We start from the raw sequence: 27,889 nt of genomic DNA, 5'->3' as shown, positions 1-27,889 counted from the left end.
ATGAAACTAGCTGGGACAGAAAAAAGGGGACTTGTTAGTGTTGCGTATGGACTGTGGAGCTAGGAGCTGCTTTCAGGGGAGAACAGTTCTCAGGCCAAACATTTCAAGCTCGCAAAGAAGCCCGTCCAGGACACAATAGGTGTTTGAATGGGGCGCATAATTGCTGTTAATGTCACGGTAATGAGAGCGGGTCTCAGTTCCTGGTTAGATGTCCAAAGAATAGGGCCTTCAGGGTTCAGATTTATCTTTTTTTTTCACTGGGCGAAAGGGGGGGGTGGCAAGTTTATTGCAGAGCTTGATAGACAAGCCATGTGTGTGGTTTCTTTTCCTCTGATTTTAAATCTTGCTCTTTCCCTCTGCTTATTGCGTACAGCTGGATATTTTATATCCCTCCTCCCCATTTAATTTTCTTTACTCCCACTACCTGTCAGCATAAGTTCTGGGAGAAAATGGAAAAAGATGACAGAACAGTGACATTCTGTTCATGTTGACTTTTTTTTAAACTTCTTAAGTAATCGGGGCTGGTGTTCTAGCTCAGGACATCCAACGTACTGTGTATAAAGGGAGCAACACTTCTGTCACCATTTTGAGACAAGCATGGCAGGGTAGTGGGTTCCAAAAGAAGTATGAGGGGTGAGAAGATAGGGGACATCTTTCTTTTTTTTTCTTTTCTTTTGTCCACTGTTATTGCGTCTGATTTCCTAGAGTTAGACCTGGTAGTTTCTCTATTTCAAATGCATCAAGAAGCACCTGTGGCTCAACAAGGCCCTGTACCTGAGCAACTAAATTCATAGTTCAAATTCAGTTCTGTGCAATAGTAAAAAAAAATCATCAGAATTTACTGTGATTTGTCATTCATTTAAAAACCATTTGAGATTTTTAACAGTATATCATAAATCTACTGTAAAATGTGTCATTTGAGACTGAAAAAGGGTTTCTGTATATCTTTGTGTAATCTGTTGTCATATTTTAATGTTAGGTTTTTACTCAGGAGCACAGAACTAGATAGTGCAGTCTAGTAAATAGTCTTTTTGCTTAGAAAAAAAACTGAAGGTGCTTTTCTATACTGAGAAGGCCACCAACCTAACAAGCCTTGAAACCCTATAGCACCATTTATAATACAAAAAAATTAAAAACATTTAAATCACTAAGGAAATATTTTATAGACTGATGCTTATTTTTTACTTTCTGTAAATAGCACTTTCATTCTTAATAGCTTTTACATTCAGTTTAGGTTAGATATGTATTTTTAACATACTGTATATGTATGGAAAATCATTTAGTTCCAAGGAAAATTAATTGAAAAGGGGGGTTTTAAATGGCTTTATAATGTAAAGCCATAAAAAGCTGCCAGGTGCAATTGAGTTCTCTATATATTATTAATCCTCTAATTAAACGTATTAATTGTTCTGTGATTAAATCCAAGGACAGATGGATGATTATGAGATGATTGTCTGTTTGCCTGTCAAGGTGCTACATTCTTATCCACACAAAAGGTGAAGGATCTTGCTTTGCCAAAGCACAAATAGATTAATTTACTAATCGTGAGATTATTGTAGGATTTAGAACAAAATGTTGCGAAGATTAATGTGCATTAAAACTATGATGGCTAATGAAATGCAAGCCTTTCAGTCTGACACTGCACATTGAGTGCACTCTGAGGTTTTTTAAATAAACTCTTGGAGATAAAATGTATGAAAGAATGGTGTGTTTTGGTTTTAGGGGTTGGTTCCTTTAGTTTTCTATTAATTAAAATTAAAAAAACACAAAATTAACTTTTACTGACATAGACATAAATTGGCATTCATTCTTAGTCTGAGAACTTTTTACATTAAATACAATTCTTACACTTCTTACACTATAACTCCTTCATAGCTCCTGTGTAGGATCTTTGGGGACATACAATAGATGTATTTTAACATACACTTTATTAATATCCCACTTTAATATCTGTGTAAAATTAACTTTTATTGTTTTATTTTTATGTATAGTCATAATGTACGTCTCTGTTTGGTGAAAGTTTTATAGTGTGGTCAAATCTAATCTTAAGCTGACATTCCTTGTTATACCTCATAGTTCGGTCTTATGATAAGGCCAGGATGTTATTTTGAATGGCACTTCCTCTAAACTTGTTACTACTGATTTGACTGAATATTCTGCATTTCTTGACCAGTTTTCAGTTGGTGTTGCATTTTCAAACACTAGCAGGGTTTAGATTCAAAGGGAAATGACGGTAGTTTGGAAACAGCAACATAGGCAATGTTTGCTCAACATGGAGAAATAAAGTTCTTAATTTTTGTGGTTAAAATTAGTTTACTGAAGTTGCAGTATGTGATGACCCTGAACCTAGAGCATTGATTATGTTTTTTTTACTTTATGTGGTGGTGTGTGTTGCTGTGACTTCCAATACTCACTGTATTTTTTTTTCTGTGAACATCATTAGTTTGTTTTTGTTTATATGTTTTACATGTGTACAATTATATGGCAAATTAATTTTCTACCTAAAGCGTTTGAAAGACTGTAAGAAATCAGATCTCACAGCGCCCTCCCACCCACCCCCAACCTACAGATCAGTGAGGAGTGTTTCCTGACTAAATAAATCCTTTTCGTCTTAAAATCACAATCATTATAGCGCTTGCAGGGCCTACATTTAACCCTGCTGGAGTGCACAAATGTTTATTATAACCAGATTGAGGAATGCCTTACTGTTTGAATTGTGTACAGCTCCAGAGTTGGTATGAAAAGGAGGAAGTTACTTTTTGTTTACATAGCTGAATTGTTCCTTCAGCCTTTGTGTGCCTAATGCATTACTGTTCAAACACATAGAAGCAAGGGGGAAAAGATCCCTTGGCAGTTATATAAAGGACCTGGGTGTTTGTGTGTCTTTACATACCTGTTTTTTTCACTTAGTGGCCCTCTTTGTGCAGGCCTGCATATTCAAAAGCCTTGGTTGTAGCCTGTTTTTCCCTTGTACAAGCAGCCACAATTGCAGGCACACAGAGGTGGCGTACATAATGGGGCTGCTGGCTTTGGACTGTCAGCTGTTTCGGTCAGCATTGTTGATGATTGAAATTGAAGAATTGTGAGCACAATTCATCTTAGCGAGCAGGGAGCAGAGGGTCTGAGCTGTGCTGACTGGGAGCAGACGTTGACATACGGGCAGTCATCGAACTAATTGTTGTTTGAATTACCTGTTATGATCCGATGACAAATCTCCTGCGCTCCCGCCACTGGAGCAGAAAATGTAGCTCGAATTGGCATGATGTTAGCAAGTGTAAACTGTACTTCAACAAGATGGATAAATGCAATTATTGGGCAGACCTGGAGAGAGAAAATCCATTTAAATCTCGTAATGTTAAGCAGAGCCGTGGTTAATTCATTTGGCCAATTTGTGGGTGATGTACGAGTGTCGGAGAGCATTAGTCAGAGAGGGGGACGGTCTGGAAGAGATGCACTGTGGCAGTCTTAAGCTGTATCCTTGGGACAGCAGCAGAGTTCCCCCCCCGCCATTTCAGCGGATAATATAAATGGATCGGCTGGTCTGAAATGACAAAAAGATGCACTAACTGCAGTGCTGGAGGATGTGCTGTGCAAATGAGCCAATGAAAAGTCCATGAGGCAGAAAGAGTGTCTCTATTGTCTTTAACTACTATTGTTAGCTTGAATAAATTGAGACATGCCTCTTTGCCTCCACTTTATTATAAGTTTGCTGACATGTTGAATGCAAAGTACTGTAGTACTGTGTGAATTGTTTGCTGGTTTACGTTCAGAGTTGTCTCTGTGCCCGTTTGCCCAATATTATTGACCCAATGTGGCACTGATACTTCATGTAAACTTATGCCTTGAATTCCTGCGTTTTGCAGTTACAATTATGTCTTCTTGAGGCTGCCAGGTAGAGTTTCCCCATTGAAAACAAAAAAGATATACATCTTCATTTTCACATTGACTATATTTGTGAGTGAGAAGCTGTTAGGACTTTTTGGTCTGATAGTTTATTTTAAAGAAGGTGAGGGTCTTCTCAGTGTTGGCTAGTCAAATCATGAGAATTGAAAGTCAGCTGTGGACAAGAAAGTTGGATTTAGCTGATACTTTTATTGCACATGTGTTTTGGCATGAAGAAATTGCCCATGTTAGTGTTTGGTTAACCCTAGTTTGTTTCTTTCGCCTGTTATATATTTTTTTACAAACTGCTTTGTTTACATTATCATGCACAAATATCTACCTTGTTCTTACTGTAGGAGAACAAAAGCACGGGCCGTTTTCTCATGAGCATCTGTAAAGGTGCAGAACACTGCCGCAGCAGGCTGAGAGCTGCACAAATACTCTGGCACTGTGACAGATTGCAGTATGAAGTAAGCTGGCCTGGCTTTTAAACTGTTTTAGTGTTACGCAAGAGCAGTATGCAAAGCAGTGGTTAGTGTAGAAGAAGCAACAGCAAGGGGAGTCGGTTTACAGCTGAAAACCACAGATTCGAAGTGTGTAGGGTTTTGATTTCTGAGAGATGGGTTTACTATCAACAACAGATGAAGTGAGAGGTTGTTTTTTTTTAATCTGAGCGGTACAGTTTGTATTAACTGTACTCTGGTTGAGAATTTGGTTTGTGGTTTTCTATGCAAAGAGCTGAGCAGCATACTTCACTGGAGTTACCAGCTGATAGGTTAAGAAAAGCAAAGCCACTGGGTAGGGTTTGCCAGCCCTAAAACAGAAGTGGAATCTGTAGTCTTTAGTACAGTTTCCTTCATTGCATTTGTCGAACGTGCATATCTTTTTCAGAAATAACGTGTAGTTATGTGAACATAGCATATCGTTTGCCCAATTAAGTATAAAGTGTCATTTTATAGCATTTGATAGCTGATAGCTGTTGTTTCCTTTTTCGTGAGCCAGTTTTCGATTACACAGAACAAGCATCCCCCCCCCCCACACACTTTTGATAGTCTTGAAGCTTACCTTGAATATCAATAACACGTTGCATGTGTTGTAATTTTCAGTCCTCTTTTTTTCCAGAAAAAGAGTAGAATTCCTAGGTGGGTACGTACAGCCATGTTTCTCAACCCCTGGTCCATTGATAAGGCACCATTCCCTGGACCAATGGTGGCCAGTGAGCCACCATTACCATTACTTAAAGTATTCTTCCTTTGGAAAGGTTTTTAGCCTAATCATTCCCTTTGTTCCAGAACTTAGTACAAAAAACATTGAGAAACATTGATATACAGCAGTTTGTCCCATGGTGTGCACGAGAGCAAGAAGGGATCAGCACTGAAATGTAAGGTTCTGTTGTTTCAGATAGGCTGCTCTTGTGTTTTGTGAAAAACAACAGGCTTTTACAAATGATCTGTGTTCTTGAAATTTGCAAGTACGTACATTTCATATTGGCCACATTTACATTGTTTGTTTTATTGTTAAGAGATTGAGAAAGTAGAGTGATTGAAGAGAAAATGACATTGACAACATGATGTCATGGTACTGTAGATCCTACAGGCTGGATTGCCTCAAGATTTGCTTTTACAAAGAGCCTGCTTGCCTGTTCACAGAACATACAGGTCATGTAGGCTTCACTTTCTTTAACTGTCTGTTACTTTCAAATCATTTGTTTTGTACTTAAAATGTCTTAGGTTGTTAAAATCAGATCTTCAATGAAAGTTACAGAGAGGCAGCTCCTAATGAACTGTTATCTTTTTCTTTTGGAACCTCTTCACTTATGGTTTCCTGTGCCACCACTTGAGCTGGTATTCCTCTTGGGATGTTTTGCTACCAGATCCTGTTAACATAAGGACCCAGTCCTCAGCTTGTATCTGACAACAAGGGATCGGCTATAATCCCACCCCCCCTTCTCTGAAGAACAACTGCTAGCCTTGCTAGTTAAGCCAGTGGAATTCCACAGCCTTTCTACAAATGCCTTTCTCTGCTGCCATGATTATTATTGTATCCACAGTGGGCTTTGAATCCACAGGACTGTCTTCTACTGTCTTGTGTTTAAGATTAGCAAGCATCTTGTTTTGATTTGTTTAAAACAAATTGGGGAAAAATTATTTGGAAATGTTCATTTAAATAAATACATTTACAGCAGTTGTGATTTTAATATAATTTGTTTTGCTTTTGTTTTAATCTTGTTGTATGCTTTCCCTCGATGTAAGTTCTCTAATTGTAAGTATTATTGTAAAATGAATAATAGTACTCATTCGTTTTTTGTAGTTTTCTTTAAAGGAAAGTAAACTTGAATCTGTTTAAAATCAATGTGGTCTTTCCTGCTGTTCAGCGGTCTTTTCTCATTGAGCTCCTGGCAGTTCTGCATAATCTGAAGTTCTGCATGAATTCTGTTAATCAAGGTGCTACACTCTGTTTCATGGTAATACAGCCTTAAGAAACGATGTAGTCCAACACTGCTCGGCACTGATGACGTTTTGCTCAGAAATCTTGTTATACAAAGTTATGCAGAACCTACCGTTTTGCAAAGGGAAAATATTCATGATCTTATATTATGCTTCTGCTCAGATGGTCTGTAGAGGTTTTATTTTCCTTTTTTTGCATATAGATTTATTACACTTACATGGCTGCTGGTGCCTTTCTCCTCAGTAGTGAGAGCTCTGGGAACAGTGTGCTCTCTTGGATCCCTGTGCTCATTTTACTATCCCTGTACAGTTGAGCAACCAGGCCTAACCTAGGGGAAATGCAAACTTTAGGTGGTGAAATTAATCAGATCCTTACCTCCTGTTTCAAAGGGGTGTGCAGCTCTACCAAGACATTCAGATGGTTCAGCGATTGGAAGGCAAGCTTAAATAATGGGTGTGCATTTCCTTATTTCTTTTTTCCACTTCTCTGCCTGAGGTAATACACAGTTCCAGTTCAAGGCAGAGGGATCTTTTCCGTATCGTGTCCTCTCTGCTGTGTATTCCTCCAGCGACTTGGGAGAGAGGTCTGGACAGAGTTGATTGTGATTTACGATTTGTTGCCTAGGACCTGTGGCCTCACATTTTGAAACCAAGCCCTAATTGTTTACAGAGGCCATTGGCAGCGCATTCATGTACTTGAGTAACTTGTGTGCAAGATTAAGCCTTGGGACAGTCCCTGAAGACATTGTGGTGAAGTGTGAACTCTTGGGCCAAACTTTCTTTTTAGAAAGAAACTTATTTTCGTTTACTTCTTCCACTATGCAGATTATGTAGTAAATGGAAAACTATTTGTAATTAGATAACACGCATGAAATTGAGCCTAGTTTTGAGGAGCACTGAAGGACAGTAACTGCCTTCTCTGCTTTTTTCCTTTTTTTCAGTACATTATGGCTTGATGGAAGTGTAAGGGTCTCTCATTTATAGTTTTGATTATCCTCTTTTGTGTATTTTTGTGCATGTCAGATAATTCCCATAATCCTCCTTTGCAAATAACATTGGTAATAACTTAAGAGGGCTTGGAATAGTTGAGCGACTGTGTGTGTTTACCGTGTCTCCTACAATACTGTGTCTTTATAATTAAACTCTTGACCCTGTGACCAATAAAGGAAGTTTCATCTGCAACACTGTTAAGTAAAAAAAGGGAAGTGACAGAAGGTTTTTCTGTTGTGAAAAAGAAAAGGCCTTTGGTTTCATTTTTAGGGGCTTCTTTTTCTACTTCTCTTACACGGAGCAATGAACCAATGCTCATATTTGTCTAAATTTGAAGTCATTTGGTAAGAAAGGTGGGGGAAAATGGATTTAGCCTAATCTTTGATATGGAAAGTCATTGTGATCCCGGGGAGCAGCCACTGTAACTGGCAGTCCTGTTTTAAGTCAGATTTCACGTGCAGTTTTGTTTTGACTGTAAGGATCAGTTGCCTTTGGATTAAGTCCAGAACCTACAAGTCTGTTTTTTTTCAGCCTTCTACAAAACCAATATGAAGGCCCTGTAATTCATAAAATTGGATTTCAAATTTGATCTTGTTGCTTATGGTAAACAGAACATTAAAGGGAGTGAGAGGCTCTAATAAGGGCGTCCATGTGTTTTATGGAAAGCTGCATGTTTTCATGTATTTATATAGGAAAACAGGCGTCATCTGTTGTACTTCAATATGTATTTGCAGTTTGCATGGTGTAGAGAGACCCGCTGAGCTTTTGACCTGTATTGAGCACCTTGCACATACAAAGTGTACAATTACTGTGCAGTCATCCTGTCATTGTAAACTCTGTGATTACTTAATTGCTTTGTTCTTTAGACTTGCCCTTTTGTCACGAGTTAGCAGTGTACTATAAAAATGAAGATATCAAGGACAGCTGTGGGTAGCATTGTGCACCTTTTAGAACTGGTTCACATTGTCAGCAGTAACATATTTTATTATGCTTCAATGGTCTGTGCTGTGGCATATTATATACACATAACACTAAAATAATAATCAGTGATATTTTTTAGTCTTAGTTGTTAAGTCTTAAAAGAACGTTTAGATGGAAACTGTAAAACTGCTTTTTGGTCTGCTTTTTTTCCTGGAACTTTCATTGTGGCCAGTTTTAATTTGTGAACCTAACATTAATGTGAAGATAAGGACTTGAGGTCTCTATAGAGAAAATCACGAATAACCTAAAAGACACAAGATACGTTTTTGGTCTTTGAACTCAACTGTCAGTGCATTCTGATTCCACCAAAGCATTTTTTGAAGGAAAAATGTTGGATAAACTGGGGCATACATGACAATCTAAGTGTACTGTTTGCAGTCTGTGTGCAGTGCATCTCTCCTGTGTTATTATCTTAAAAAACAGGGAACTATTTTTTGTGCTCACTTCATATTAATTTTTTTTTTGCATTCCTCAGCCTTTTCTGTTTAGGCTCCCTGGTCTCCAGAACATAACCTGCAACAGCTCTGACTCACAGCGCTTTCTGATTAGCTCTCCAAACTGGCAATAAGTTGATTGCTTTACAGAGATGATGTAAGCCTTTGCCCAGGGGTACATCAGGTTGGATTTCTCATGCTTTATCTTGTAAAGCCTAAATTAACAGCTGGTTTGGTTTGAGTTCTTCTGGATCTGACTAAAGGATTAGGCTCCATTCTCCTGTGAGTCAATCTAGTTTGATTTATCGCAGGTCTATCAAAAAAGATCAATGAAAGCTCTTTTGAAAGTAAATCCTTAATCGGTCTTTGCACTTACATGTCAGTATTGTGATTTTTTTTCCTTTTTTTAACTCGTCAGTGAAAGGAATTAGCTGAACACTCTTGAGTATGAATGATATTTTACTGTAGTATGGGATTTTCTCTTTCCATCAGTTAACCAACAGAGTTAAGCAAACTGAAACATGGTTTACCAACACAAAGAAACTGCACATAGAATGCATACTCAATGTTTCTAAACTTGCCCGCTGGATTTTCTGTGAGCTTTTTATGATTCATTTATCAGTTGTGTCAGTTTTAAATACAGCACAATTCAAATGCATACATGTTTCCAACACAAAAATACTCAGCTTGAAATTTGTGGGCTTCTACACAGTCATAGATCAATAAATGGGTTTTAGACGTTATGAAGATACTGCATTTAAGTTTAAAAATTCAGTTTTTATATCCAAACAAATTGTGCAGTCATAGTAGGTTTAATTGAAATTCTTTTTTCTTGCATTTTGAGATTCTTGAAATAGAGCCTTTTTTTACTTTTTTAGCACTTCTTCATAGAATTCTTAAAATATTTGTTTCTTTAGTTTTTAGTTTGTCCTATAAGGCTGCAGTGCATTTTGCAGTTTGTCCCTTATCTTGCACAAAAGACGGCAGTATTTTTCTTAGTGTGCTGCTGTTCTGAATTCTCCTTGTTGGCCTGTAGCGTGCAGGTAGACCCATTTCAATAGGCTGTTGCCATGGAGAAAACTCTGGCTCTCAACTTTACTAGCTCTTGGCCACAGTTCTTCAGAAACAGAGACAAGTCGTGGGCTTATTATCTAATGTTCCCTGTGTGAAATAGGTGGTGGAAACACTAAACAGGAAACAGGAATGTATAATCAACTTTGTTCCTTTCAAAAAGAGGCTTGGTGGTTTAGTAAGCATTTTTTCTTTTGTGTTTTCGATGTCCACTAAATGGAGTTTATACAAATGATTTGGCACCATTGAAGAAGAACCCTTTGCCATTAATGGTTATCTGAGCTACAACTTAATTCCTGTAAAAACAACGAAAGAAAGCAAAAAACAGGACAGCCTGGCAGCTGTGGTGAAATGAGATACTGTGACATTATATGCATATTTTTTTACTCTCTTCCTTAATTTCCAACAGAAGTCTCATTGTACCTGCCTCTATTTTTGTTCTTGTTAGAGGCCGCACAGCTTTGCAAAACTCTGTAACCTGATGACAGTTGTTCTGAATCATGAATAAAAATGAATGGAGCCACCAGCCTGCAACCTGCGTTGCCTGATAACCGTCAGAACATCTAGGCTTAACAGTTATTGCTTTAAATGAAAATGTTGTGTGTAGAGATTAGTCCTCTGAGGACATGTGAGTGAAAAGAAGTCTGAAAAAGCTGCAAGTGAAGAAGAAAGAGATGCATAACATTCTCAACCTGACATAGATCTTGGTAATTAAAGTATAGTTTTAGTTATAATAAATAGTTCTAATTAAAAGTTCTTGTTTATACTGTTTTTATTGCTCCGTAGCATTCATGTTTATTTAGCGCAAAGGAATTTTGTAGTCTTGGCAACTGGCCTGAAGAAGGCCTTGGCTGTATCAATTTACAATAAGCAACTGAGTGCACCCATGATCTTCCTTCTGTAGTGATTGTCTTCCCCTTGTAGAGAACAGGAGTTAAGATGGATTTCGCCACAGAAACTGGGCTGCCAGCTCCTGAATAAAGGTGCAACAGAACCTGAATTTTCTCCCCAAATCAGTGTTTGACGGATCTGAAGAGTCAGCTCCTTCCATCCTAGTGTGCTCTGGTTTGTTTGACACTGTTAAGGTATTTCATTTTGGCCAAAAGAATCAACAGAGTGTAGCTGCATTGTCAGCTACCTGGACCTCTTCATAATAATGGTTCATGTGAATGGGTTAAGGGCAGTAGAGGAGTAGGGTAAGGGGCGGGGCTTGAGCATGTCCCAACCGCAACACTTCTTAACTGCTCCAGTCATTCCAAATGTTAAACTCTTGAAAACAGTTTAGAGCATGTCAAGCAAAATTACAGCATCCACACAGAAGTCCGTCTGTGTCTGGCTGTCTTGTTCCGTGTATTCTGTGTTTGCATAAACATTACAACATACTTTGTAGGTCCCTTCAGAAACCAGCTGAAGACACTTTAAACAAGAAATGAAGAGATGTTGTTTGAATAAAAAAATGTTTCCCGGCCTCTTAAGCAACATTAACAAAACGGGCAAGCGGGCAATTTTTGGGAGGCCTATAAAAAAATGTATAATCCATTTTTTTTCCTGCAGCTTTCTAATCTGTAATGAACTAATGCATTAGTCCATTCCATTAGGCTGCAGTTAAATGCACTATTTAGGCACATTCCTCGCAAGCTTGCTCTCTTGCTTGCAGCGCAGACGTACTCTCTCTCTTTTTTTTGGCTCAGACTTTTGCATATATCACAGGCTGGCAGGCTAAGAGCTTGGGACTTCCCCACACCACACTCCAAGCCTTTGATCTTTTGCTTTGGAGGTAACATCAAAAGAAAGGCTGAGAAAGGCAGCCACTACTGTGAAGTTCAATGTTCAAGTTGATGGCTTGGCTGAGGGTTTTTTTTCTCTCTACTGTACTGCTTTGCCTCAGCTGACAAGAACCCACAGAGTTTTTTCGTCCGCATTTTATTTTTGTCCTCCCCCCCCAAGCATGCTAACCTTTGTGGGCCTCAGGTTCCATTAAAAAATCTTCAGTATTATACTTTTGTATATAGTAATATGTAAATCAACTTTGCTGAAATGCAGCATCTTATGAAGATGTGTAAAATGTCAGCAACAGCATATTTGATGCAGTGGATAATGGCGCCAATGAAAGATGTAGATAATCTAGTAATATCAATTTTTAAATTAGCTATCTGTTTCATCTTATGTAGGCCACATGTTAGTTTTTTTTCAGTTTCTCTTTTGAAATGGCCATTTTCACTATTCAGATTAGCCCTGGTTTCTAGACTGTTCCTGGCTTACTTGCTCTCATTTAGGGTATGTCATTAACCGGACTGTCTCGCCCAGTTTTTGACTCTGCAAATTCCATCTAATCTTGGTGTCAATCACACATAGATTCCAACATTAGTTTAATGAGCCACGAGCATAGGAATAAAGAAATCTGTTTGTTGTGCATGTCCTTTGCATCTGTTTGGCAAATAAATAATATAGTACAGTATTAGTAGCACCATTTTTTTACATGTTTTAATTGTATTTCTGGTTCTTGCCGATCTTGATCTTGAAGGCTGATTATGTTACATTTTTTCATCTTTAAGGAGGTGTAATGAGCAAGGGTTTCAGGTTTTCCAAAAGGTTTTTTTGGTACACATGCCTGCACACCACGGAGAATCTCAAGAGAGAAGAAAACAGTCTTCATGGACTAGTCCTGTGGGCAGATAAACATTATAATCAGCCAGATTCCAAACTGTTGGTGCAGTGAAGTGGATTATTACACTACCGCTGCAAACCTCCACAGGAGGAAGGCAGTGTTTTGCTAAATAGGGAAAACTAAACGTGCTCTTTTAAGTTTGTAATTGCTCTTGAATTTGCCACATATCACCTTTCCGAGTGCTCGTCTTGAAGTGCAAGACAATGGTGGAGAGTGGAATATCTGTTTGGAATCAAAAGAGGGATAAAGGACTCTCTAGTACAAGTGCTAGAGTGTCGGATTTATGTGATATTTTTTTTATATTTATGTGATTGTCTTGTTTTGTTTGTGCACAGCTCGAGATTTTGGTGTAAGAAAATGAAGAGGTTTAAATGAAGTACTGCTGTTAAGTTTCTAAAGACTAAAACTTAAGAATGTGTAGGACAGGGTTTAGATGCAGTATTGGCATCTTTGGCTTTAGCTTAATTAGCAGATTGCATAAACCTATCAGTGTCAACTCACAGTAGCTGAGTTCGGGCAGTTTGGTGGGGATGAGGGCATAGAGGTTGTGTAAATGAGTAAAGTCAGGTTTGAGAACTAGGGTAAAAAATCCTATACACACAGAAAAATCTGTCTGACCATAAATGTACTTGTTTTCTGTGAATTATCCTGCAACTTAATGAGCTCTAACAACAATACCCTATTTGTGTTTTTTGAACCCTGCAGCTTCTCTTGATCAAGAATCACATTAAATTAGGATGCCTTGACATTTGCAATTAATAAAATCCGAAATGCATATGATTTAGCTGTACTGTGCAGTGTCTGAGGTTTTGTCTTGTGCCCTTATGACTTTAAAACCTTAGTTATGCAAAATCATTTCGCAGCTGTTGCAGTACTACTACTGAAGTTGAAACGGAGATTTCAGTTTGCATTGCACAGGTGTTTGATAAACAGGAGTTGATTCTGTCTGTACTGCTGACAGTGCGAGAGACCTGTGCAGCATATTAGAAAGATATGTTTGTGACTCAGTATAAGATAACTCTTGTTGAAAGAGGCGGTCATCTTCTAGTTGGAATGTAAATACTGATGCCTGGGTGCAGCTACTATGTCTTATTTCATCACATGCTCTTCAGTGATTCTCCGTTTTCTTGTATAAAAACTCCCTCCCTGTCACACAAATTGCAATATTATTTTTCTGATAGCTCACGTGACACAAACTAGCAAAGCGCTTACTACGAGCACTAGTTTTTGTATTGTTCTTAGCAAGCCCATTGTCACAGTTCAAAGGACTGGCTGAAGCTGCTTTTTATTTTTAAAAAAGCCTCTGCTTACATTCCTATGTTTAGATTTATTTGAATTCCTAACTGTGCCCTAGGCCTCAAATGCGACTTATCGGGGACGTTGTTTGCTTTTGTAGGCAGCGTTAGCAGCACTTGACAGAAAATTGGCACAGGAAGGAGCTGTACCTGTTCCATCTAGGGTCACCCCAGCTTGGTGGTGTCATTTGTTAAAAACCCAAACGTAAGGTCAAACTTGCTTTTCGTAAGGAATCGGCTGCACTTGTTGTAGGAGAGCAGGGGCCTTTGGCCTGTTTGCCCAGACACACTTCCACCTCCTTAGCCAAAGAACTGTTTTTTTCCCTTTTTGAATTAGTATTGGTTGTTTGGCAGAGCTTCAGCATTGTGACAGTTGTGCGTTATATTGCTACTTCGGTAGTCAAACAAATGAGAGTGAGAATATTAACCACATTTTTATTACTCTGTCTACCTTCTTTCATTCAATGAGGGACATCCTGTTTAACCAAATCATCCACAGTCTGTCTTCTCTGAGCCTGTATTCTCTATCCTTTTAAAAAAATATATTGTTACAGTGTAACCAGAAACCAGGCCTGACTCGCTCTAAGATTTTGTACTAGTATGAAGGCCGTACACAAGCATCCTACTGCATTCCTCCTGTGTTCATTGATTCAGTCAATTGGCATTTATTTTTGTTAAGGATTTAATGTCCAGAAGAACTGCCAGTCTGATACTTGCCCTTTCGTAAGGGTTGGTTTGTGTTTAAATGGAACACTTCTGTCCGAGAAACAAATTTTAATGCACTGTGTATTATGACAGTTTCTTGAATGTTTAACACTTGTAAAATATTGGTACTGGCTCTTTGTCTCAGAATAAATGGCAGTGGAGTTGAGGTATATGATTAGACAGTGTATGAAGGCTCCTGGAATATCAGGTGATGTTTGAACAGTGCATTGTCCACACCTGTTGAATAAATAATGGCCTTGGGAGATTCTGAAGCAACTGCATGAATCACATGCCCAGCACTCTATGCAAGAGCTCAAATAAGACTTGCGGGCTCTTGTTTAGGACGATAATGATAACATGAACGAAAACAACAGGAGTACGAAAGTGGGGTATCCCCGTCTGAACTGGAGTTTTGCCAAAATTAGGCTCAGGCATGTTGAATTTAGAGCATGGGCCCGTCTTCGGTTGTATATTTCAGAAAAGAAAAACAAAAGAGGCAGTAAGTAGATGCTTGCATAAGCAGTTTTAGTGGTGTACATTCTCAGTCTGTGCAGTGTTATGTTTCAGATAACCTGTGGAGTTTTTTTTTCTCGGAAGGGGGAGAGGGAGCGCAGTAAAGCCTTAGAGGGAGTACAGTGGCCTGTGCTCCTGCTGTCAGCTTTCAGAACCCCTAGCATTTCTGGCTGTAGAGTAAATACAGGCTAGTTGGAGTCTCTTAGATATGCCCTGAGGCACAGAAACCTGAGGCCTTCCCACATTCGAGTTTTATTTTCCTGGTTGCAAACCGCCTCTGGCTATTAGAGCTGTTGGGGTTTTTATTTACTCATAAAATGTGTATTAAAAGAGCTAAGCAGCTATGAAGAGCTGCATGTAGCTTATCTTTCAGTTTTATCTGGACTCTTTTCTATTTTTTTTATCCACAGATTTATTTGAAAAGAGAGTCTACGTTTGTGCCTGTTACAAAATACAGAACAGAGCTAATTTTGCTTTGCTCTTATAGGCATTGGGGGAGGACAGGTCTTTGAAAGGGGGATTTCAAAGGCTCTTGATTGCATTTTGTTCTGTGCAATTACAGAAAATAGCTTTTGTCATTTTTGGTGTGTTTTTGTGATAGTACCTGTAACAGAAACAGGACTAGATAGAATTAAGAGATACACTGAAGACTGAGCTGTTGCTATACTGTTTCTCTAGGTTTGCAATTTTTAATATTAATTAATATTATTCTGATATTGTATAATGTTTAATATTAATAATGCATAAAAGTGACAGGGCTGTGTTAACCACTCACAAAAAGTTTTTTCCAAACGTCTCATATAAAATTAGTTTAACAAACATTTTATAGATAAAATGTGACTTAACACTATACAGAGGCTGATTTGCAGCATAGATTTTTTTTTTTATTTGCAGAGGCTGTGACATGCTTGTGTTCAGTCAGAACTGTTCCCCAAAGGCTTTTAGTGTGAGGCTTGTAAGTATAAATCAGCAATTTAAAACAGGTTTGAAACAGGTTATATTTGATATGAAGAAATTCTAGACTTAGCATCCTAATAACAAATGTTTCTAATTTGAGTTTTTACAGATTTATGTATGCTTCAAAACAATCCTTTGTATCTTAAAGTCCTGTGCAATTTGAAGGTGTACAAACTGCACAAAGCTATTTCATTCTTTCATAACTTGTTGTAGCAAGTAAAATGTAGTTTTGAATTTGTCGAAATAGTCCAATTTAACCTTCTACTTTCAAAGGAGAGAGTGGAGTATTATATGCAAACATATGCACACTACTTTGTTTTTGAGACTTTTGTGATATGTCAGGCCATCTTTCCTAAAATTGCAGTTGAACCAGCAATTGAGAATGAAAATTGAGAATGTAATTAGTAGTCTATGTCAAAAAAGTGCTAACAAAAGTTGCCTTGGAATAAAAGCAAATAAAGAAAAAGACCTCATTAGTACGCATAACTGGAATTCTACATGTATTTTTTTATTGTACTAAACCGAACAGATTCCTCATTTTAGGTTTTGAAAACACTAGATTTCGTATTCCATTATAATCTGAAAGCTATGACCCTGCCTTTAGTTGTTTGCCTTGGAAGATGTTGACATGGTGGGACAGTTGTGTGTGTCCAGACATTGTGTTCCATTCTGTAATTACTCTGCATATTGACCCCTCTGCACAGATGGGTTGGAAATCTGTTACCGCCTTCTCCAAAGCCCCATTTCCATATGTTGTCTTTAAATACAGCCCTGTTTTCAGTGCTCAGGCTCTTCCAATTGTTTACATTGTTGGAATGATTGAGACAAGCTAGCAGATAGAACACTTTTCTTTTAAATCTGGAAGTAGACCTGTTTGTCTTGTGTCTTCAGCTGAGAGGTAGAAAGTCATAGGCTGACTATCCATAATTTCCTGTTTGTGAGTCCTGAACCTGTGCTTTTACTGAGCTTTAAAATAGCAAAGCATGTGTGCTAGGTAAGTACACTCATTCTTAATCCCTCGGAGATGTTAATGTTTTTGATTGACTCTAAAATATTTTGAGATTATCCTAAAAATGTATTTGTTTTACTTGCCAGTTAGAGAGCAGAGCTTAGTTTTTACTTTGCCAGTCTTAAGTCACAAATGAGGAATTATTTATGAAGGAATTTATTAATGAAGAATTAATAAACACTGACTCTCCTAAATTCTGTTGTCTCTCTGGTCCTTCTTTGGTGTCGTTAATAAATGAACAGACTCTGAGCTTTTGAGGACAGTTTTCAGATTAGTTAGTCTTTGCCCGACTTCATTGATCATATTTAATGCAGCTGACACTTGGGTTTTCCCCTCCACTCTTGTTGATACGCTTTCTGTACCTGCCTGGTCTTTGCTGGGGAAGATGTGAGAATCTCATGACAGAGTACAGGTGCATAGACAGTGATGGAGATGAGAGTTTAGAGTGGCCAAGCTTTACTAAGTTATTTTACACATGGCTAGAGGACCACTTAGGCTTATAGACACTAAGGCCAAATTAAAGTAACTTAATTCCATTCATATTTTGAATGTAATTAAATACTCAGTATTTAATGCCAGAAGGGTTTTAGCATTTTCTCTGGCCGTTTCAAAATATTGTATTGTGCTGAATGTCTTTTAATATGTGTGAACTACATCGAGGAACATTGCTACTTAGATTCAACTGCAAAACACTTGAGTGCCACTGTAGCGAGAGGTAGCAGTAACCTTACACTGGCACTCTCCTCAGACAGTGTAAGGCACTGCAGTGTTTATTTTTCCAAACCAGACATGCTGTATCTTTTTATTGGTAGCAGTTTTGCTCATTGTAACTTTCAAGGCAGACATTTCTATATTTATAAGTCTTTCACAATTGTTACCCAGAACAACAATGTGTTGCAAAAGACACAAGGGACAAAAACACGTGAAAACTGACATGAATGCAACACTATTTAAATCTTTTTCAATTACAACAAATTAGACCTTTACAAACTGGTAAACAAATGTCCAAGCCAAGAATCTAGTTCCTCGGACAGGAATGAGTCAAGTCTGGGAACTCAAGTATCTGGTACCCATTTCGTCTTTTACAATTCTTTTATCGCATTGATCTGCCTTTGCCACAAGGAACATAAAAAAACATGGAAACAACTTTAGACTCCATGTCTGTCTTAGCCTCATGCAACTGGTGGGTGCAAACAGGATTTACTTCATTTTTAAGCTCATTAGTCTCTAAAGTTTATTTGGAATGATTCATTAAGTGGCTTGATGTTTATCTCGAGTTTCCACAATGCTGAACAAATTTTGACTAGGTTTTGGTCCTGGCTTGTTTACTTTATGATGACAGCTAGGGTATGGCTGGGTCAAATTCTTAAGCTGAGCATGGGGTAAAAAAAAACAGCTTGGACCATAACCGTGGCGGATTAAGTAATCGGAATAATGGCGCTAAGAAAAAAAAGTCATGTTTGCCATTTAATAAAAAAAAACTAGAATGGCATTGAAAGGCAAGCTGCAAAGGTCAGGAATTTTGTTTGCAGAACATAGTTCAGCAGAGGATGTTTCCTTTCTTCTGGGTAGTCACATTTCTTTGTTTGAAACAAAGCTGTTTTATCTAAAAAATAAATGAAGCATTACATCTCAGGTTCTTGCCCACTTAAATTATGACCCGTGTTTTTTTTTCATTTCAAATGTTTCTCTGGCTTCTCCATTCTTGCACCCCTGAAATGGGTATGCCCAGAATGTAGAATTCTAGTTATTACAATTTGCACTTGGAATCTGAATGAATGGTTGTTTGCACAAAGGCAAACATGCTCTATTTTTTACTTTTAAAGAGCATTTAAACTCAGTCTAAACAATCTCTGTTTATGTATGGGTATCCATACAGACAAAGATAGTGGCCCTGCAAACTTTAAGCAAACAAAAGGTTAAATGTCAAAAGGGCATAAAAAAGCTTTCACTTATTAGCTGTATGATATTTTTGCATCTTTCTGTTGTACTGGTGGACATTTCTTTTGCTTGTCTGTAGTGCAAACACAGCTTCATCTGAACTACTCCATTGAAATGTCACTCTGAACAGATAAGCTACATTGCCACAGTGGGTGTAAAATGGGCGTGTAACCAGGACTAAGTTTGAAACCACTGAAAACCGAGGGGAAATAATCTCTCTTACCACACTTAGGAAGTGCGTGCTAAGTTGAAATTAGGTTGGTTTTTCAAAGTACAAGTTAAAGAATTTCTTTTCTTGGGACAGCTACATTGGTAAGGAGCTAGGTTTTAGCTATGCCCACATATGTAGTGCTGTACATGCAGGATGGCAATCACATTCTCAACAAAAGAAGAAGCGTGTTTGTCTATGATGCACATTGAAGACAGTTCTTTTGATGAAGGGTTCTGGTCTTGAGCATTGTAAATTTGATGCATCAGTTGTAATATCTGTTCATACTAGAAGGGTTTGCCTTTTTTGTGAATATTCTTGAAAATCAGTAGATCACTTTAGATCCTACATCCCACATGTAGACCTTTTCTAACCAATAGCTTTTACGTATACACCATACTGTTTTTAGAGCTGCTGCAGTGTAGTACCATGTATGTCTCGCCCTTTATATCCCTTTCCCGTTTTGCCCCTTTCGGGAACACAGCTGTAATGTTTTTGTAGCCACAAGCTTAAAACACCTTCTGCTTTTTCATTTTGGCCGGCATACAGTAATTCTGCCTGAAAGTATCAAAGGGAAACAGGTACAGTATGTGCTGTTTGCCAGCACTGTTTACTGCGACCTTTGTTTCTTCCCCTGTTAAATCCACAAGTGGGTCCAGGTAGTTCTTCAGTGTGTGAAGATTTAGGGAAAGTCCTTGTCTCTCACTTTATCATAGACAATTAAGTCATTCACTTCCTGAAGGAGGGTGGTTGTAGTGAGGGGGGGTGTAGGTAAACAGACCAGTAAGGACCAGCACTGTGTGGAAGCTGAGGATACAGAGAGGGAAACTATAAAGGCGAAACAACTGGTTCTGAATTAGGGGAGGGAATGTTTATTTCCCAGTTCTTTCTGGAAGGGGTTTTGGAACACCCTGTAATCCTGGAGTTGGAGTAATTTGTTACAACAAAATGATACTTGAGTGGCGAGGAGGCTCTTGGCTGAAGTGTACCGAGGGAGGAGGCTGAGGCCTAGGGGGTCAGGCTGACTTGAACCTCAGAAGCACGTCTGTCAGGCAGTTGGAAATTAACCCGTTGGAGGCCTGGTGGATCTGTGTCAGCTTGCTGGCAGTCTCTCCTTTCCTGGCAAGCTTGCAAACAAGGATTAGCATTTGAGGACGTTTGCAATACCAGTCTGAAGTAGATACTTGTCAGTACATGTGCTGTTGGTTTTATCTGCCATTTACATTTCAGCAGTGATAGACTGACCTAAGCCGGGTGTCACCTGACTGTTCTGCATTCGTGAGCTTTAGCTGTGATTAACCTTTTGTCCAATGTAAGGCCAAGGCTTTGCATATTTTGGTGTCTCTAAAAAAAATTACTACATTATTTTATCAACTCTAGCAGGCTGTTTAAAGATGAAGTTACAATGAGGACTCTTAAAAAAAGATCTTGACATTGTGCAAGCTTAGGTACTTAAGGAAACCACTTACCATTGTCAGTTCAGGATCACAAATTATGTAGACTGACTAGTCACCGGACAAATATTGACCTTACCTCCAAAAAGTGGATTGAGCTATTTGTAGATAAGTATTGCCTTGTCTTTTTACCTGACTATTAAATATGTTAAAGGTAAGAAAATGACTGTCATTACAATCCAATAAAAGCCTTTGGCCAGCCACTGCTAATTGAGTTAATTATAAATGATGAAGCAAGGGGTTTATTATGGATAACTATCATAAAAGTAGGAATTGTGCACTTATTATGAGCATTCTAGTATCTGCTTAGTTTCCTGCCACTGTTGGAGACTTCAGAAATGTAGCCTATATAATTTCTTATGTTTAATAGTATAGTTGTCCTTGTTTCTTGTTTCATTTATAAAGAAAAAACTCTCAGGGCTTAAATCGAGCTGGATAGCCCTAATTTTAGTAATCCTGCTTTCACTAATATACTGCATAAGGAGTCATTTAAAATAAGAGAATAATCAATACTTGCTGGAAATCTCAGTTTCTGCATATTTTCATTGAGTTGCAGGAGAAAACCGCAAGAGCCAAGTTTTATGAAGTAAACTGTTCATTCTAGCGAAGACCTGATCACATTTAGCAGCCACAAAGGGAGGCACCAGGAAGCATGCTATGAAATTGTCTGATCCGCAGTTGGGTGGCTCATTGAAGGTCACTCAGAATAATTTAACCACCAGCACAAAAAAGAAAGTTCTCTCAGCTGGAACTCGTGTTCGTCCCTTACACTAGTGAATTAAATCTTTCTTTGAGAATTGCAGCAAGCAACATGAAATTTGCAGTTCATCAGGCGTTTTTTGGTTGTGCTTGAAACATCAACTTTAAAGTCATTTACTGTTAATAGCTAAAACAGATAATTTTAAATCTCATCTATTCTGTGATTGTCATTATAGAGGTTACAACGTTTAATGGAACCATTTACTAAAATGAATTGCAGTATTTGTCAGTGTTGATTGTGTACAAATATGTTTTTGTGTTTTGGCGAAATGATAGTTATATTTTTCAGAAGTAGATGTGCCCGTGTAGATGTTTATTAGAATTACAAATTCCTTTATCTGTGGACATTTCAGATTTTTTTTTTCCTGATTTGAGGCCAGTAGGGTTCAGAGACCAGATTTCTCGTTTCTGCTTTGCGGGCAAGTTGCCTTTTTGTCTTTGCAGTGCCTTCAGAGGGAGAAGGGAAAAGTTTTGTAATTTTACTTCCACTTTAGATTAGTCAAGGAATAGAAGTAGTGCTCTAGGATTTTCAACCAAGGGGTTTCGAGAGTTCCAAAGAAACAAAGGGAAACTTTTCACTTCAACTCTTGCAGTGTTCAAATATCAATACCTTTACACAGTGGACCTGCTCTGACAGCACCTTCAGTGAATATTTTGACCTGCGGTTCTACTATCAATATTTTAAAATTAATAGTAGAATTTCATATATGAAATATATGGACTTCAGATTGATTGAATGTTTATATCAGGGCTCCTTATTGGGGAAAAAGGGGTCATGTATCCAGAAAAGGTGAAAATCCTTTTACATATGTAATGACACATTATGCATTTTGTTAATTTCACCCTCTATGCAGAGGATTCTGAAGATTTGGAGTGCAACTAAAATTGGATTAATTAAAATACAAGCATAAAATGCCACAATTCCAGAAATCCATTGGAGTATTGGATTCTCTCGTTAAGAGAGCACAGGCCTAGGGATGGTTCCACTGGCCATGAGTGGGCTTGAACCTTAGCTAGCGGTTACTGTCCTGAAGCTTCAGAGGCTGAGATGCAAGGTCAGCTGACTTGTTAAAAGCTTCCTCAGGGATCAGGGTGCTATAAAAAAATCTACATTTAAAGTAATAAATGCAATACCCTTTCAAGAGATCCATTTTTAATGTTGTAGGCATAGACCATTGGGATCTACTCCTCAGGTCCCAAGGTTAAGAAACAAGCAGATGTGACGTCAGTTGTTATCAGCCTGGAGTTGTTTTTTCCATGGAATCCCTCCCGTGAATGTCTAAGAGGAAACGGGGGGTTTCTGTGTAGGAGAGGCTGGGGAAGGCACCACGTTTGTGTCGCCAGAAAAACGGGGTAACAATTGAGCGGAAGTGGTCTCAGAGTTGTGACATCTGTCATGTTTTCATTTTTCTCTTAAATTTTATTACATGTGAAGGAGTTACATAGCCCTTTCCTGTGCTTACAATGTGGGAGCAGCTCACTGTGTGTTGTCGAGCTTGTGTAATCCTTCCAGAATTAAAGTGGCATAGTTTTGTTAAAAAAATAATTCCTTAGTTAGTTAACCAAAAGTTACTACCCATGAGAAACAAAAGTACTAAACTTACTCTGAATGCAATCATTAAAATGCTTTGATGGGCTAAAGCCTGTTTTCCTGTAAGATGTAGTAAATTATTTTATGAGAAATAGAATTTAAATTGTACACCCATTCTTAGGTTTTAAATATTATTGCTTCTGAAATGCCCTTGTTTTGTTTTATTAACTTTTTAATGCTTCATATAGGACATGTTCTTAAGTATTGATGAATTTTGCCATTATAATTATGAAACTAATTGTTTCAGTTTGTGAATCGCTATATGCAAATACCAAAGCGTTCATTTGTGTAACTGAATATGCATTTGAATACTGTATGCTTTCTGGCTCTTTTTTCAGTCAGTTTTGTCATTTATGAGTCTCTCAAAGTGTCTCTTGTTATTTGAAAGAAAAAATGGAAAACCAGCTTTAAGTTGTAATGCGTACATGCATAAAGAACAATGCTGCATCATTAAACCCAGTTTGAAATATTTAGCTTGCTTTTTGCTCTTCCTGGCAAGTTAAAGATAAATACTTTAAGAATCTGGTACAGAAATAACATTAATTCACATTTGTTAAAGCATTTAAAATGTCATGAGTGGAAATCCTCGAAGCAAATTAATTCTGAAAAGCTACTGTAGTTATCGAGTCTTAATTAGAGCGGACATCCAAGAACATTCAATATTTCAGCAGTTATAAAAGCTATAGAAGGAATAGCATATAAAGTACTGGCACGTAGTACGTACTGCCAGGAGACAGTGGTTTCAAACGCACTGCTGTATTTGTAGAGAGCTGGAATAGTTTTCAAAGAGCAAAGGTCATTGGCTGGCTGGCAGAAGGGAACCAGGGAGGCGGCCAGTTCAACGGAATGTGGGTGAAAAGAGACACATGACTGAGGCAGGCCCCCCTGTGGGGATCTTTGCTCAGTTACAACACGCCGTGGCTCAATTCGATTCAGCGTTTTTTTTTAAGATGGTACAATTACACGGGGGGGGGGGGAGCCATCTTTCTGTCTTGCCTTTTATTTCAAGTGGCTAGGAAGTGTAGGAATATCGGAATGTTGGCTGTCGGTAACAGGAACGTCCGCTTTGCATGTTGCTTTTAAACTCTTTTAAAGTAAAATCCTCTCCATTGTCTGCCCTTTACATTATTCCTAGACTGTTGCAGAAGTAGCTTAAGTAAGGTACATACCTCTGTTAAGGAACAAATAACTATATTTAATACAGTGCTCCTTACTCTTTTTTTCCTTGATAAGGCCTGTTCTAGTTATTTTTTTTCTGGTTTCTCTTACCGGTCAAGTAGAAGTTCTGATTTTTTAGGATCCTTGGACCTTGTAGAGAACAATGTGGGTTTGCTTAGTATGAATGCCTTGTAGGCACATCTTTGAAAAGACTTTATCACTACGGTTGCATTTAGCAGAAGACTAAACGAAGCACTGCAAAGGATAGATTGTACAGTACATTATCCTGAGTGCAGGTCACTGCCATAGAATGTGAGAAGTTTAATACAGGCCTAGGTGACGCGGTTCATTCTTACCTACCAGTAACAAAACTAATTGTAAGGTTATATGGTAGTAAATCCTTTATTTTTGCATTGTGAAGTTTTCTTTAGTTGGTACTTAGTGCCTGGTTATCATCTTGTATTCTTTTTTTAATGCAGTAATGTTCGATGTCATGTCAAGTTGTGCCGTTTACATTTTTTGTTAAGTCCCTACCGATTTAAGACATGATGGAGTTCTTGAGTATAGTTCAGAAACTATATGCAAATTTTGCAAACAGCACATTCCCTCTGAGTTCTTGCATATTTTTTCTGAGTGATATCTTCACTCAGCACTGCAGTACTTTAATGTTTGCAAGTTATTTCAGCTTATTTTGCATCTGACAGGAGGACAGTGAAGCCCTCTTGTAAGAACTAGCCTACATGCCTGAGGTATGCTTGGGCTCGTGGGAAATGCTGTGCTGATTACAGTAATTTTCTTTGTCTAAAAGGAGTCCCATGGATTGAATTATATGAGGCAATGTAATTTAGAATAAGTAAAGAATTGCATTTAAAGCCTGGTTAAAGAAAGTCCAAGAGGCTCAGGTTTATGCCTTTATCAACAGGATGCCTTCAGGAAATATTCCTCCCTTGCTTGTGTAAGTGGTGGTATACCAGCAAGATTTAGTTCTGGTCTTGGTTTGCTGGATGAATTCCTTGGATTACTGCTGCCTTGAACTTTTCCCGTAGTACGATTTGAATGGGTGCCATTTGCACTACTGTCACTGTATCGAGGTTGTGATTTTATTGCCTTTTAAAAAGCTTCCAACAGTTAAACTGATGTGTCACTTACTCAGTCATTTGGAGGCGCCTTATCTGACTAATTCAACCTTCGCCTCTAAGGGTTTAGGTTCTTACAGCAAGAGCACATGTGAAGCATTGTCTTTTAGATTTTTAATTCTTTTTGGCTTTCATGACAGTTGCTGATTAATAATTATTAACTTGGATATTTCCACTCCAGTAATATGTGGGGGGGGGGGGGGCAAAATTACGTATCAAATGTTGTAAAAGTCCATGTCAATCTTGTATCACCAAACTGAACCATAAGTCATCTTAAGTTGCATTCCCTAGCAAACACTTCAATTCTACAATTCTATGTTACTGAAAGTTTGCAGTTTTAAACGTGTTATGTATTTGTGAAGTTATGCTGTATTTCTTTTTATTTCTGAGTTTTCTCTTGAAAGGCAATATACTGCATTTTACTATTTATTTTTTCCTGGAGCTGACTTGGTTTTAACCCTCGTAACCCTCTAAATCCATAAAAAATTGAGTGGGATTACATTAGGTAAGCATTTGTGTTCGGCCATACAGTACAAGAATCATTAAGCTTCTCTAGCCCTGCTTTAGACAGACTTTCCACCTTAACAAGATCTGCTGTGCCTCCAAGCATGGGGCCACAGCAATTATCTGGCGTCTCTGTCCATTGTGTGCGGGAGTTGTTTAGGGGTGGCTACCACAACGTAACTCTGTAGGCCTACTGTAGGCCATCTGGTTTAAGTTAGCTCTCTCAGCAGTAGGACTGATCCTCATTTCCTCCAATAAGCAACTCTCTACAAGCGCCTATTCTGTCCCATCTTTAGTGAACAGAAAATTATAGGTGTTGCAGACTCACAGTGTTGACATGTAGACGTACAGAAACATGCAGGGCAGGGAGCTTGCAGAGAAAGCCTAGTAAATAGGGGTGAGAACAGTGAGTTTATCTTGAATTTAAAAAGAAAAAGAGAGAGGGGGGAATTGACAGTTTTAAATGAATTCAGTTCCTCCTAATCTTCCCCTTTAGTGAGCAATTTGATTATGTTCATATGGTGCACAGACAAAAATGGCTTAATTTAGAGATGATTGCACACTGTTTACAACAGTCTGGATTTTTGCCTCTTTATTGATAAAGAGTTCATATGAAGAATTAACATCCTTTAGTTACGAAAGTTCCTTTCAGTCTTTGTGTTTTAGTGTTTAGCTTATATTCAATATTCCTACGTTCTATAATTCTTTTATAAATAGGGTTTTGATTTTCTATTGTTGAATATATTTCTGAGGGGTCTCCTTTCAAAGTGTTTGTTATGGAGGGGTGGTTCCCGAAAATCCTTGTACTTTATATGAGTATGAAATCTTGTTTTTCAAGTACTGCCTTAGTGTTAGTACTCCTGTATCTCTACTTTCATGAGAAGTGTGGATAGAGCAGAAAGTGGCACACTGTCAGGACCAGTTTCCCAGTGACTGGGGACCCTGCCCCCTGTCCTTTGAATGAGATGGAAAAATTAGCTTCTAACCACTTTAGTCATTCAAAATAGCACAGTTTGTAAGAGGAGGGTTGTCTACCCCAGTGTTTTAGCTAAATTGTACTCTAGGCTTGCACAGTCTGACGTACCTTAACTTACCTCTTTGTTCCAAGCAGTGGAACATTTTCTCATTTTTCTACCTGGCCTGCTTCGCTGGGGCTGCAGAAGAATGGTTCTTGCCATACGTCATCCAAGTGGGTGCTGTGCTTCAGTGGTGGTTTGTAGCGATCCAATCCTGTATGTGAAGTGCTTGGGGAATCTTTTGAGATGAAAAGAGCTATATAAAATGCACAGAATTATTAATGAGAATCACAGCGTTTTCCTGTTTGGAGGCCCACTCTTACGCTCTCCTAGATTACTAGGTCAAAAGCTGGGAATCCAACACACTTTCACCTGGCGTGAACTCCTTGCTAACAAAATACCTTATCTTTGAAATGCATAGATAGCCCAGTTTTTTTCTTCCAGAAGAAGGACAAATTATTTTTCTTGAGATAGCCAACTCTTAAGAAAGCCCCTACTGTCGTGCGTTTTTGGTGCAAAACACAAGTGCATAATGAAAATTTCACGAAACAATTTGGCTGTGACACTCCCCACACTGATATCAACTCCGTGGCGAAACCAGAATTTGTAGAAATACCATCTAAAAATGTGTTCATTCTTTGAATTACAAAAAGGTTCTGTATGAAGAATTTTAGTTTTTCTTTCAATTCTTGGAGGAGAATAAAGTCTGCCTGGCTTTGTGCGCTAAAATGGCTTTCCATTTCGGGGGAAAAAAGTAAATAAATGAAGTGGCATGTAATCTGATAAGAAGTGCTAGATGTTACTGGGATTCTTGCCTACAAGGAAAATTTCTCTACTGATAAGCTATTGGGTCCTTAATGCAGCAAATACAATAGAATAATATGAAGTACAACTAAACTGTTTAACAGCAGCCATTGTATTTCAAATGCAGGTGTGTTCATACCAGATAACATAGTCACTCATTCAAAATAGCTGGGAGCAGAAACCTCTGTAGTATCCAGGCTGCCTGTATAGCTGCCTTTCCTCATGCAGCAAGCTGAAATACAAAGTGCAGCTGTTTATTGACATGGGGAACTACTATAAAAGCTAAAACTAGAGTGGTTGCCTATTATTTTGTGAATCTTTCAAGTGCTAAATTTGAAGTTATGGCACTGAAAAGCATTTTACGCT

At 38.2% G+C, this 27,889-nt stretch overlaps 1 protein-coding gene across 11 annotated transcripts in view; it reads left to right on the top strand.

The window, feature by feature from the left end:
• Nucleotides 1–27,889, top strand: part of tcf7l2 (transcription factor 7 like 2) — a 109,095-nt gene that overhangs the window by 9,106 nt on the left and 72,100 nt on the right. The gene's annotated exons all lie outside the window — the stretch shown is intronic.

Source organism: Atractosteus spatula, chromosome 5 (genome assembly GCF_055471065.1).
Source record: "Atractosteus spatula isolate fAtrSpa1 chromosome 5, fAtrSpa1.hap1, whole genome shotgun sequence".
Taxonomy (NCBI): Eukaryota; Metazoa; Chordata; class Actinopteri; order Semionotiformes; family Lepisosteidae; genus Atractosteus; species Atractosteus spatula.
This window is presented reverse-complemented; position numbering and strand designations above follow the sequence as displayed.